The 14,712-nt window shown below is 30.4% G+C and overlaps 1 pseudogene; it reads right to left on the reverse strand.

The window, feature by feature from the left end:
• Positions 1–235: 235 nt before the first annotated feature.
• LOC132934131 (uncharacterized) lies at positions 236–695 on the reverse strand (annotated as a pseudogene).
• Between the last annotated feature and the right edge of the window lie 14,017 nt (positions 696–14,712).

Raw genomic sequence — 14,712 nt, forward strand, 5'->3', positions numbered from 1 at the left:
TATTGTACTTTGGTAATTGTAATTGAAATGTAAAAAATGCAAATCGTTGTCTCCAAAAATATATTAATTTAAATTTATCACAATATCAAACAATATTTTTACAATTAAAAAAATTTAGAATGTAGGTAAATTACAAATACCTTATACTTTTTACTATAAACAATTAAATATATTATAAATTATAAAAATAATTAAGTACAAAATGTTATTACAAATGGCTTTCTTTCTAATTTATTTATAAAATATTTAATATACACAATTTTCTATTTTTTTTTTGTTTTTCTGATATTAAATTCCTATTTAAAAATTTAATAGCAGCATGAATCCCAAATCTTATAAAATAATTAATTAAATACTCTTTATTAAATAGTGGACACGGATGTCGAAATGCAACATTAGTCATGCTCAACTTTAACTTAATACCTACTTCATTTTCAATAGATAATTGTGGAAACCTATTTATAAAAATGTTTTCTAACTCATCTATAAAAACATAAAATTCATGTTGTGGCATCATTAAATTGCCAAACATTGATTTTTCTGAATTTTCATATACTTTGAAATAACAAAGTAAAAGAGTCATCCAATTTTTTTTGTGATTTTGCATAATGAATACAAACTTCGCAACTATGTTTTTCAAAACATTTTTTCATCAAAAACCCACAAACATATATAAAAGCATTTTTCTCAGGCATCGATAAGTTCCTATAATCTGGGGTATCTATTTTAAGTGTATTTTTAAATTTAAATGGATTTTTATCTTGAAATATTATTTTTATGGTTTCGTCATTAAAAGAATCAGTATTTATTTTAGATAAAATTTCATCCAAGTCTGTTATGCAATTGGCATTGTCTGAGTGAGTAAAATAATTAAGACAAAAATTTTGTTTAAATGACCAGATGAATTGTATGGGAGTTGGATTAACACTATTTCCATTATGTATAAATTTTTGTCATATACTCTGTTATCACTATCAGGTGAGCCTATTGATTAAGATTATCAATTATAATTTCTTATCACGGGACCCAACTGTCCCCATCCCAGCCACCAGTATATGACAAGTTTCAAATATTTTTAGTTCGTTGAAATGGTCACATTGATTCTTGCGGTGATCATATCAGGCCGTTTTTTGTTTACATTTAAGTGCACAATCTGTTTTCATATAATCTGTGGTATTAATATATTTTTATTGATACGTTATACGCCCATGACTTATATTTAATTGTTATGTACTCTTGTGTTATGCTTATTTTCCATGTGTTTACCGTGTATCCTGTAAAAAGTATGAAATTGTGATGAATTGATACATCGATAATTGTAAATTGATATAATATATTACATTTATATTATATTATATTATATAACAAGGTAAGTCTTATTATTTTTACCTATACGGTTTAAACTATTTGTAGTTGTTACTAGTTTAGTATAAATAGTAATAATAATTAATACATTATATACCTACAGATTGTATAATCACACAATACCTATACATAGGTAAATATTATTTTTTTATTAATATTGGTTCTTAAATTGTTTATTGGACATTTGTGATATATATCTATAGTTTATAATATTCATATATTAATGAAAAAAGAAATCTTTAATTTATATTTATTCAGGTAAATTATACTCCTCTAATAATGGCACCTATACATAAAAGAATTAAACCTAGTGGTGCTTATTACCGTAAGATAGCTAAAGAGATAAAAGAGAAGCTAGATAAAACAATAAAAAACTTCAACAGTGTTGATAAAATGTTTCATCAATTGAATAACTCAGTGAAAAGTAAATATAATGTTATTACCTTTGATACTAATTCAATAATTATTGATATCTTTTATAAGAAATATTTTGAATTTAATAGATAGTTACACAGATGGTTCAGCCAATAACAATTGTTCATCATCTAATATGCAGATGCATAATGAAAATGAGGTACTTTAAAAACATGGTGAAAATCCAGAAGATTTTATATCATTACAGTAGGTTTTTCTTTAACTTTTTTTATAAAAAAGAAATTATATTATATAAATTATGAAAATATTTTATATTCTTATTATAGTGCCTATTACACAACATTTTTAATTAAATTATATTATGTTACTTTGTTTTTAATATTTTAGGTCCAAAAATAGTGAGATTCTTTTAAATGAAGAAAACAAAATAATTCAGAAGTGTGGTAACAATTCAGATGATTTTAAATCATTAGAGTAAGTTTTTCTTTTACTTTTTTTATCAAAAAGAAATTATGTTATATAAATTATGAAAATATTTTATATTCATATATTTTATATTCATATTATCAGTTCCGATGCGGCAGCAGTTCGATACACACGCATATTATCAACGTCGTCGTGCCTCGCCTGCCAATTAGTGCTTAATTAAACATCGCATTTAATATTAAATATTAACGTAATACTGCAACTTCTTTAATGTCTCTCGTACATATAAATAAACAAAAATAACCTATTTTTTATTAGTTATTACTTATATTTTGTTTTACCACGCATTCGTACAGTCGTACGTACGAATGAATATTATTTTACACAGTTTTAAAATAATTATATTCATAAATAGTCCAACTGCTGTTCTATTACGTAACACGCCGATCGGCGTCTCCTTATCTGCGGACCGTCTTCGACGGACCGTTTAATCTAATTAATTAACCACCTCCGCATCGACCACAAATGTCAACAACTACGAACAAAAACAACAACGCTGATATGCCTCCGACCAACAAACCTGCAAAACAAAAACTCAATGTAAATACAAATACAAAAAACTCTAATTACATGGCTTCTTCGTCTAACGTCACACCATCGAGTGACTGGTCAACCCAAAGGAAAAGGAATCACTCCAATTCCAGTTATTCTAATCCGGATTCACCAACCTCTCCACAATTACGCCCTGCTAAAACTAAAAAAAAATTATTCATTACGAATAATCGTTACGAAGTTTTAGTTCATTAGAACAAACGGCAGAACCTCCCGTTGAAGTCTCGCAGGATACAAATTTCGAACCAGACGCTCCCTCGTCTATCAAACCTCCCCCTCCTATATTCATGAAATGCGTAGAGGATTTCCCTGGTTTATGCACCGTACTCTGCGGGCTAATTGGTGTTGATAATTTTCAGTGCAAGTCAACGCCAGATCAACTAAAAATCCAAACATCAAATCCTGAAGCATACAGAACGCTAGTCAGGTACTTAAGAGATGCTAAAGCACAATTTCACACGTTTCAATTAAAAGAGAATAAACCAACTCGCGTGGTGATCCGCAACTTACATCCAACTACACCAACTAGTTTAATTAAAAGTGAACTGGAAACACGTCTCTTTGAAGTCCGTCAAGTCTCTCAGGTACTCCACAGACTAAACAAAAAACAGCTTCCACTGTTTTTTGTGGATTTAGAACCAACGACCCACTCAAATGAAATATTCGAACTCAATTCTCTTCTCCATACTAAAGTAAAGGTTGAAGAACCCTACAAAACCAAAACGATCGCCCAATGTACTAATTGTCTGGACTATGGGCACACAAAGGCATATTGTGGCCACCCACCTCGCTGCGTCTGCTGTGGAAAAGATCACCTCTCTTCTTCCTGTCCAAAATCTCGAGATGAACCTCCTTGCTGTGCACTCTGTCACGGAAACCACCCGGCGAGCTACAACGGTTGTTCTACTTACAAAGAGCTTCAACACCGTAAGAAATCAAACTCTAATAATAACAAATTTTTCTTCGATACTAAAGATACTAATTTTAAGTCTAATTATGTACAAGATAATCACCCTGTAGGTCCTACTCCTACTAATTCTCCCAAGGGGCAAAATCAATCCTACGCAGAGGCAGTAGCCAACCAGACAGCTCGCCATGAATTACCACCTTCAACACCTAATACCTCTTCTCCTTGAGAATCCAATATCACACTCTTAATGACAAGTTTCCTGAATGATTTCAAAACCTTAATTAATCCTCTAATCTCTCTACTAACAAAAGTAATCTCAAGTCTATTAGATAAAAAAAATGAATAATAATGCCACAAATAACTCACTCCTAATTCTTCTCTTCAATGCCAACGGTCTCAAAAACCATATCAATGAATTACAAACAGTTTTATATAATAAACGGGTAGATATCGCACTAATTACAGAAACCCATTTCACAAAATACTCCTTTATAAATATCCCAGGTTACTTTTCTTTAAAATCGAACCACCCAGACAATACCGCACACGGTGGTGTAGCAATTCTAGTTAAAACTTCCTTATTTTATCAACCACTTCCTAACTATAGTTTCGACCATATACAATCCTGCTCTATCCAAATTAAATTAAACAACCACTTACTATTGGCGCATTTTACTCTCCCCCTCGTCACAAGATCACTAAAGAAATTCTGTCAAATTACTTAAATACAATTAAAAATAATTTTATTGTCGGTGGTGATTACAACGCCAAGCACCAGAGTTGGGGCTGTCGTGCCAACAATCCTCGCGGCACCGTACTTTACAACTTAGCCAACGAAAGACATTTCCAAATTTTATCACCAACTGGACCTACTTATTGGCCTACCTCTCCTAAAAAAAGCCCAGATATTTTAGATATCTTCTCAGCTAAAATTCCGGGCAACTTATACTGATCTACCTATAATACTTAAGACTTACACTCAGACCACTCCTCCGTATTACTTTCGATCTCTGCAATACCGTCAGTTCACATCGAGCCTCCCAAACTATTCTCTCCCTTAACTAATCGTAAACAATTCCACGATCTAATTAATGAAAAAATAAACTTAAATATTAAACTTAAGTCCAGCACAGATATAGACGAAGTAGTCTATAATCTAACAAATCTCATTCAATCGACAGCATGGGCAACCACCAAGCCCGTCAAAAATAGAAACTCAAATTCCAAGCCACACCTTCTCCCAGAAGAAATCCGTAATCTGATTGTCGAAAAACGCAGGGCAAGAGCAAGGTACCAGGCCTCCCATCTCCCATCGCATAAAATAAAATATAATAAACTTGCAAACTCATTAAAAAAAGTTCTTGCAAAACATAAATCAAATACTTTCGAACAGAAATTACACAGTTTGTTGGCTGTAGATGGCAGTCTCTGGCGTGAAACCAAAAGGTTACTAAATTATAAATCTATCTCAACCCCTCTCAGAAAAGAAGATAACTCCTTAGCTATTAGTGATCCAGAAAAAGCAGCAGTGTTTCAATCACACCTTTCAAATATTTTCCAACCCCACGCTGATATTGTTGATAACCAACACATGTGTAACATTAAAAAATTTCTAGATTCCCCCTTATCAATAGGACCTCCTACAAAATACTACACTCCTAACGAGGTGAAAAACACAATTTTAAAATACTCTAACAAAAAATCTCCTGGCTTCGACCTAATAACCGCAGAAGTCGTCAAGTGTCTACCGAAAAAAGCAATCATACTATTAACTTACATTTACAACGCAATTCTAAGACTCTCTTACTTCCCTTTACTATGGAAATTCTCTCACATCGTTATGTTCTCCAAACCCAATAAACCACCTGACTCTCCTGGCTCCTACAGGCCTATAAGCCTTTTACCGTTCCTTTCAAAAATTTGTGAAAGGCTCATACTTCAGCGCATTTCCCCATATATTATCACCAATAACATCCTTCCTCCATCTCAGTTCGGCTTCCGCACCAACCATAGTACAATCCACCAAATACATCGACTAGTTGATGCCATCTCAATAACTCTCGAACGCAAACAATACTGTACCTGTGCATTCCTAGATATATCCCAGACATTCGATCGCGTCTGGCACGATGGCCTTCTATTCAAGCTTCGAAATTTTCTCCCCTCGCCACTTTTTCTTCTTATTAAATCGTACTTAACAGATAGATATTTCAAAATTCGCCTCGGTTCGTGCACCTCCGATTTAGCCCCAATCAATGCAGGAGTACCCCAAGGAGCCATTTTATCGCCTCTTCTTTTCAATATATACTACTCCGATCAACCCATTTCACAAGACACCCTAGTCGCCGATTATGCTGATGATAAAGCTATAATGTCGATCCATGAAAATCCAGTTACAGCTTCAGCCAATTTGCAATCCCATCTTGATCTACTCTCCCGATGGTATACCAAATGGAGAATCAAACTCAACCACAGTAAATCAGTTCACACTACCTTCTCTCTTAAACATGGTATTTGTCCGCCTGTCACAGTTGACAATATACCAATTCCTATGTCCAACTCAATAAAATATCTTGGCATCATACTTGATAAAAGGCTAACTTGGAACCAACATATCAAATCAAAAAGATTAATTTTAAACTCTCGCTCCCGCTCACTTAAAAATTTAATTACAAATAATAAATGGTCAAGTTTAAAAACTAAATTATTAATATACAAATCACTGCTAAAGCCAATTTGGTTATACGGACTACAGTTTTGGGGTACAGCCAAAAAAACGAACCTAAACAAAATTCAAACATATCAAAATATAACTTTAAGAAAAATCACAAACGCCCAGCCTTACATTTCTAATCTTACCCTTCATAACGACCTGCGCATGAAATCTATAGAAGAAGAATCTGTAATCTTTTACAAGCGATTCTTCTTACGCCTAAACAATCACGAAAATCCTCTGATTCAAAACCTAAATTCCTTAACGTTCCCGGAAAACCCTCGTAGGAGGCTAAAAAGAAGATGGTGCAGAGACCTCTTAAATTAAAAAAAAAAAAAAAAATGTGTACCTTACCCTCTGCTTAATAAATTTCCTACCTTCTTACTCCCACCTTCCTATCTTCAATTTTATAGGGTTACTATAGGGTGATTTCTTAATCAAGTCTTTTCATGTATAACTACTCTTTTCACATATACTTATCGTGCTATATTGTATAGATTGTATATTATCTCATAAAAAATAAAAAAAAAAAATAAAATATTCATATTATAGTGACTATTACACAATATTTGTAATTGAATAATATTATGTTACTTTGTTTTTAATATTTTAGGACAAAAATAGTGAGATTCTTTTAAATTCGTTTATTCTGGTCTTCTACAAATTGTAGCCCTACAAAAACCTTTGAAAGGGCGATGAGGTGTAACGAGCTGTGACTACGTATATATTAATAATAATGATATATTCAATAATAGACATAAATGCTGCAGGAGCACGTAACCCCGGGCGGCATACATCAATAAAACTAATAGTAATAATATCAGTAATCTCGGAAAGCCTACATCGATAGGAGTACAGGACTAATAGTAATAACATCAACGGTACCCCGCAACACGTGATAAGTATATGCACGCATTATCCATATTCTTGGAAATACGAATAATATAATAAGTATAAAAGATCATGACTTTGTACAAAATATATACTCCTAAAATAACATAATTATACGAATGACGTCTAAAGGTGACCTCAGGAGTACACAGAGATATACCGTTTTTATACTAAAAATGCCATAGGAGGGAGCTATTAGGAATACCCGACGAGGTACGTCGATGGACAAGTATCCATCAGACGAGCACCAGCAGAGAAACCACCAAGTCAATTATTAAGTCACATCTCGTTTACCAAAGTTATTAGTTAATTATTTTGGACTTAGAATATTTACGTTAAATTACAAATAAATATACATAACTCATACATTCAACTTGTTATTTATTTCAAAATACTTCCCTTATTGAGCTGAAGTAGTTGGTTCGTTACATTTTTGAGAGCAAAAGTTTTTATCTAATGCTTGTATTATTACAGAAATCCAACTGGAAGAACATTTAGAACAACCTTCCGTTTACACGTTAAGGCAAATTTGATGTGTTGAAATATACAATTAATATTAGTATTCAACCATGTAAAGATTGTAAACACACGTGCGTGTACAATGTCGTTTTCTAATAGATACTTATGCAGTTACGATATAGCTGTGTAACACCTTTACTATCACTTTCTATATTATATACGGATACGGGATGGCCTCGATTGTTCATATAAATAGGGCCTTTGATGTATGTAATAATCACTTGCACATACGCTGTCATACCGAGTGTACGCGGTGTGTGTGTGTATAGTCACAGTTTAATTGTCCAGTTGTACGTTATTATATATTATACTTATACATAATCATATTGTCGTGTTATTACTTATTATATTAATGCTAACATCATTAGTCCGTCAAGTTCCACTTTCAACAAGATGCAGCCAACCACACTCTCAAATTGTGAACCAGATGATGATATTCATTAATTAAGCGGAGATGATGGATTGTCTAAGAAACCTACTATTGAAGAAGAATTAAACTCATCAAGTTGCTCTTCTCTTTCATTGTCATCAATGGATGATTTAATATATGAGCAATGTGAACCAGGGTATGAACCTCAAATATCCTGAGAAAATTGTTCAAATAGTTACTTTGCTGGTTATTTGGCTAAGAAATGTACTCAGAAATTTAAATGCAGTAACTGTATAGGTACATTATTAAAATCTGATGAAGGCGATAAATTTAATCAACAAGAATTTTTAATTTCCTGTAGAAACTACGACTCTCAATCGTCAGATTTTTTTTAAAAAGGCCAACATCTAGTTTTACAGACTTTGTTAGTTTGGCACAAAAAATTATTAAGAAAACAGTAGAAAAAATGCCACACAAAAGATTACTTAAAAAGTTTTTTTTTAATAAAATAAAAAAAGAAATCTCCCATGTATGTAAATTTAGCGAATTATGTCAAGACCACTACAATTTCATTATAATTCATCCTATTAATTGTAAACTTCTTCGAGATTTTAACGGGAGATCAAAACATATAAACAAAAACTAGAGCAGAAAAATGTCCAAATAAACTAAGCATTTCAAAAAATAATTAAAATTGTAAAACTATTTGTTTAGTATTTTTTGTAATTATTATTATATTTTTATTTGTATTATTTTTATTTATTGTATTTTAAATAATAAATTACGAAAAAATTGTAAGTTACATATTTACATTGGAACTTAATGTCCTATCACTCCGATCATAACAAGTTGATTCAAAAGTAGAATGTTTTGAAAATTAATGTGTATTAGCTTTAAGTTACAAGAAATAGCAATTAAATAGGATGTTCAATTATATTGAATTGTCTTGAGCAGCGGAAAAAGTGAAATATATTATATTATAATAGGTTACATCTTTACGTTGCTACTTAATGACGCGGGCTGTCTTTATTAAATATGTAACTGTCAGCTTCAGTTCGTGTCCAGACAGCATATTAGCATTCTGGGGTCGGTCTCGGCACCGGTTATCATTTTAGCCTTCTGATTGGTCGTTTCTACTATCTATATAAAAATTAATATTAATTATCTATATAAAAATCTAATTTTCTTATCATATTATATTCTAGACTACTTGAGACATAATCTATATATAGAGTATGAGTAAGTATCATTAACCTTTAAAAGGGTTTTGACTTTTTGTAGGAAGCTTTTTAACACTTTGAGGACTACAGTTAATATTGAAAAAATTACGTTAGGGACGAATGTCGTGTGTAACACGTGATACCGGATTATGAATTATAGACTGAACAATATTATGTGAAAAATACGTTGGGGACGAATCACGTGCTAAACGCGTTATGCTTATTATGCTAAATATGGACAAATGATTTTTCCGCCATTAATCATCGTTATCCGGGGTTTTTTTCAAATTTTTCAAAAAATTACAATTTTGTAAATTGTTATCAGATTTATTATCTTTTTTTCTCATATAATTATTGATGTGTTACTTTATACGCACATATAAGTTACATATTACTTTTGTAAAAATGTCATTCACCTATGAGATATCAAAATTATACTGTTTTAATACAAAAAAAAAAGTCTAACTTGAACACTCATATGTATTTATACATAGGTAAATATAATTAAAAAGAAAAAAATGTATCAAGTTTATTTTATTGTTTATTAAAATCCTTTGTTATTTAATATTCATATAAATATAAATATAATTTGTTTATAATTATATACTTGTGATGGGTAATTAAAAAATTATAACATAATTAAAACCTTTCAAAAAACTATAGTCAAATAATAATAAAAAAACGTAAAACATAACACTTATAAAATCCTTTTTATAACAAAAACGAAATACATACTTAACACTATAAAGTAATATAACACGTACCTTCGTGTCAAATATAAAATATAATTAATTAAAAATAAATTTACATCCAATAGTTTTGTTTGGTATGGTAAATTTCAAAACATTCGTCAACACATAGTGGTATATTACAGCTACTACAATAAGAAGATGTTTCTTTTCTTCCTCGATTTCCTGTAGAACGCTTAGCTTTTTCAGCGCAAACTTTACATACCCTTCTTGGATGTGCTTTTGACAAAGTAGGAGGAATTTTAGAAATAAAATGACGACCTTTTAAACGGTTCTCCGAGCTTGAAACTTCATTAAATCGTGGGTAAGAATCTGATTGATTTGCCAACTATGAAGCCAAAATTATCATGAAGTTTCTGAGTCTCAAATTCTCGTTTTTGACATTTTTCGTTTTTTTGTGTAGAATAAAACTGTTCACTGTACTGACCATAAATAAATGAATGGATAAATAAATGGATAAATAAATGGAAAAACATTTTTTTCCACCATTTCATTGTTTTTCGATTAAAAGGGTAATATGCAATCATCTGGTCGCCATGGTCGACACCTGTTTTATATTTGTTATAGTCAATAATCACTTGTGGCTTAAACTTTTCTAAGGGCCCAACTTTACTTCTCACGGTTACCGGAGCTAAATCAGCATTATGAACTGTCGACATAACTAATACATCTCTTGTATCTTTCCATTTCAGGAACATTTGAGGACCACATCTAGCAAAAGTAATTTCACCTTTTAATAATTTTTGTTTAATTAAATCTTTTGGTAATTTTTTCCTATTTGACATGACTGTACCGACTGCATTAGTTTGTTTATTCCAGAGGTGTTTTAAAACTAAAGGACTCGTATAAAACCTGTCCATATAAATTGTGTGGCCCTTATAATAATAATCACGCAAGAGTCTATCATACAACGCACATATTGAATTATCCTGCTGTTCTTTACCCTAGTATATTTCGAAATTTAATGTATATCCGGTTTCAGGATCAGATAATATATACAGTTTCATACCATATTTCTGAGGTTTGTTTTTCATATAAACTCTAAAACTAATTCTTCCTCTAAATGGACAGATCCCCTCATCTACTGTTAAATTTTGAGCTGGTTTGTGAAATTTAGAACATTGCTTACTCAAAAAATCGGAAAATGGGCGTATTTTGAATAATCTGTCGTGATTTATATTTTCCCTTGGTACATATTTACTGTTGTCAACTAAATGCAACATGGATAATATTGATAAAAAACGGTCTCGTGGCATTACTTTTGGAGCAAAAGAACTTTGTACAACGGTATTTTGAGACCAAAAGTCCTTAAGTTGAGGTTTTGGTATAAGACACATATGCAAAATTACTGCAAAAAAAGAATATATTTCACACTCTTTAACGGGTAACCATTTATTCCATACAGAATTGAGCTTAAGTTTATTTGCTCTTTTTAATTTTTGAATGGTTGTATAAGCATATCTATTTGTTTCTTTTTTAATCATTTTTATAATATGATCAGGGAAAAATAATTTAAAAAAATCTAATTCATTAGATTGTGCTGACAAAGAAGTTGAAATATTTGGTGTAGACGAAAATACATGAGATTTCGGTTTAGTATTTTTTACTTTCCATTTATATTCTTCTGTTAAACCCATCCGAATACGATTATTTCTAACACTACTCCTTACTTTAGGTCTATTCAGATTTTTACGATTGTTAACTGCTACTAAATTAACAGGACTTGCAGTATTTGGCATTTCTTCAAAAGAGTGCAAACCCCCATAATTCAGCTGCGTTTTCCGAGTTGTGTTCGTTTTCATTTACGGCTAAGTTATTTTCCAACACACTTATATTCAAAATATATTCATTAGAAATATTATTATCAACGACGACTAAGTTCTCGGAGTATTCATTGTAAATATTACCAAAGTGTTCAACCACAGGTAAAAGATCGGTATAAACTGGTTCATCACTTTCAATACAGTTAACATCATCAAACTCGGAGCCACTATCATCAAAAAACTCGTCTTCGAGAACGCGGATTATATCTGCGTCATCCATAGTTTAAAATATATAATAAACTTGTGACACGAATATAAAACGTAAAAAAATAGTATACAGAATATTTTAGAATACAAAAACAGGACGCGTCTATAATATTTTATTATAATAAAATACAGCAATATAGTTAATAAACTGAAATATTATCAAAAAGTAGGTAATTCCTCAATCACAATCACAATGTCATGAATATTATTTATTATCACGGCGCGGCGCGGCAATGCGCGGTCGAGAATCGAATGAACAGAAATATTGTAGGTTAATAATTATTCTTTAGAAAAATCCTAAATTTCGATATTATTTTTACTATCGATTAAGAAATGAATGAAAATTATAGGAGAAATTCTGTATTTAATATCGATACTGGAAATCGAAAAACGCGTCTAACACGTGTTTCGTCTTTTATCAGTACAAATGACATGACGCGTTTGGCGCGTGATTCGTCCGAAACGTAATTCAATATACTATAAACCATCGTTTATTATAGTTAACTATAATGTCACGCGCTCAGTACGTGATTCGTCCGCAATGTTATTTTTGTAGTACAAAACATCGTTTATATTACGCTTAAGTATAACACGCATCTGACGCGTGGTTCGTCCCCAAAGTGTTAACTAAAAAATTCTTAAAATGTTTAAATTAGTGCAATTTAATAATAATTCATTTCGTTCTAATATGTTTTCTGAACGAGATATATGTAAATAGATTAGTATTCATAGTAAACAGACCAATACAAGCTGGTGTGTGAACAATAAATTGTCAAACAGTGAAAGTTCAAGATATGTTTGTAGGTAAGAAGTCAATACACACACATATATGTATAAATACAAGCAGTATTTATACAATTATATATTATCTACCTATTTTGTTAAGTTAAAATAATTGGTATGGTGTTTTAGAAAAGTCTATATGTGTCACCATAGTGTATCTAATAAAGTTAGTATTGAGAGCAACAAAAAAGGGAGATCAAAAAACACAGAATGCAAAGCTCAAATTGACATTAAAATTAAACTTAATACTAAGGACACAAGAAAAAAGGATAAATATATTAGAGTGAGTAGATAAGTTTCACTTATCCAATCTGCCAAGTCATTAAAAAACCTAGTTCAGTTATTAGATTCTGAACCGAGACAAATATTTTTTTATATACTATATATTCAACTTTCATCCATTTATTTTGCTTACTATAGCATAATTTATAATTTAAAATAATAAGATGGTTTACCAGCAATTGTTATATTTGTGGATGAACATAACCATAATTTAGCTTCTGCTGAAGCTTTATCTTTTTTAAGACCTACCAATGAAGTTAGAATAATATATAAATTATTTCAATGATGGTTTAGGTGAGTATTTATCTATTCTATAATAAATAATAATTAAATAATAGCTATTTACCTGGAAGTTAATAGAATAATAAGTAATATAGTATAATAAATTTGAACAGTACATTAAATACAATATCCTCAGATACAAAATATGTGCATATTACAAACATTTAACTATAAAAATTAATAATTAAATTCAACGAAATCAACATTTTTACATGTTATAATATTATATTACTTTAGGGAAAATTAGTTAAATATTTTGAAACAATAAAAAACTAAAATGTATGTACAATTACTCTGCCTCATATTACATAATAAAATGTACCTGAAATAGCATTTTATAAGCCACTTCATCTTGAAAAAAATAATTGTCAATCTAGCGAAGAAATAACAGAAATTATTGAAGATAATGTATTATCATCTCCAATAAGAAATACTATAGTTGAAACTGATGATCATCTTGATAATCATAATATTGATCAACAGTCGGATGAATATGTTAACTAGATTCAAGAATTAATTAAAACAAATTTTGAAAAATTTAAAAGTAATACTTCAGTTTCTGTACTCTCTAAATGTTTAGATCGTTTGAAGAAAGTTAAGTCGATTGCTACTTAGGAATCATTTTTGAGTACTGCTGGTAGTACTATATCACTAAGACATCGATCGCGTGCAACTATTCATCTACAGCCTACTACCATAAGTAGAAGAAAGCCAGGTGTCACAAGAGGTAGTAAACGTTTATTAGTATGACGACCAGTGAAAACAGACAATAACAAAAGAAATGTAATAAAAAGAAAAAGAAATTTAGCCGAAAATGTGAGGAAAAATGTCCCAAATGCCAAAGGTCATTGATTGCTATTACTAGTATCAACCTATTATGTATTTACTATTTTCATCAAATTTTATAAAGCATATTTTTATTATTATTATATACATATTTTATAATTACTATACTTAGGTACTTTATATAATTATTATAATTACTTTTTCTGTATTTTTTTTTTTTGTCTGTGTATTTATATTTTTAATAATAATAATAATACCAACATTTTTTTTAAAACATTCATTAATTTTCTCTAAAATATTATAATTACATAAAATGTAAAACGGCCAAGTTGAATTTTCCATTAATATTTTATTATTTGTAACATATGAGTAATATATATTACCCTAATTTCTAAGAAT

The sequence above is a fragment of the Metopolophium dirhodum genome, chromosome 1 (assembly GCF_019925205.1).
Source record: "Metopolophium dirhodum isolate CAU chromosome 1, ASM1992520v1, whole genome shotgun sequence".
In the NCBI taxonomy this organism is placed as follows: Eukaryota; Metazoa; Arthropoda; class Insecta; order Hemiptera; family Aphididae; genus Metopolophium; species Metopolophium dirhodum.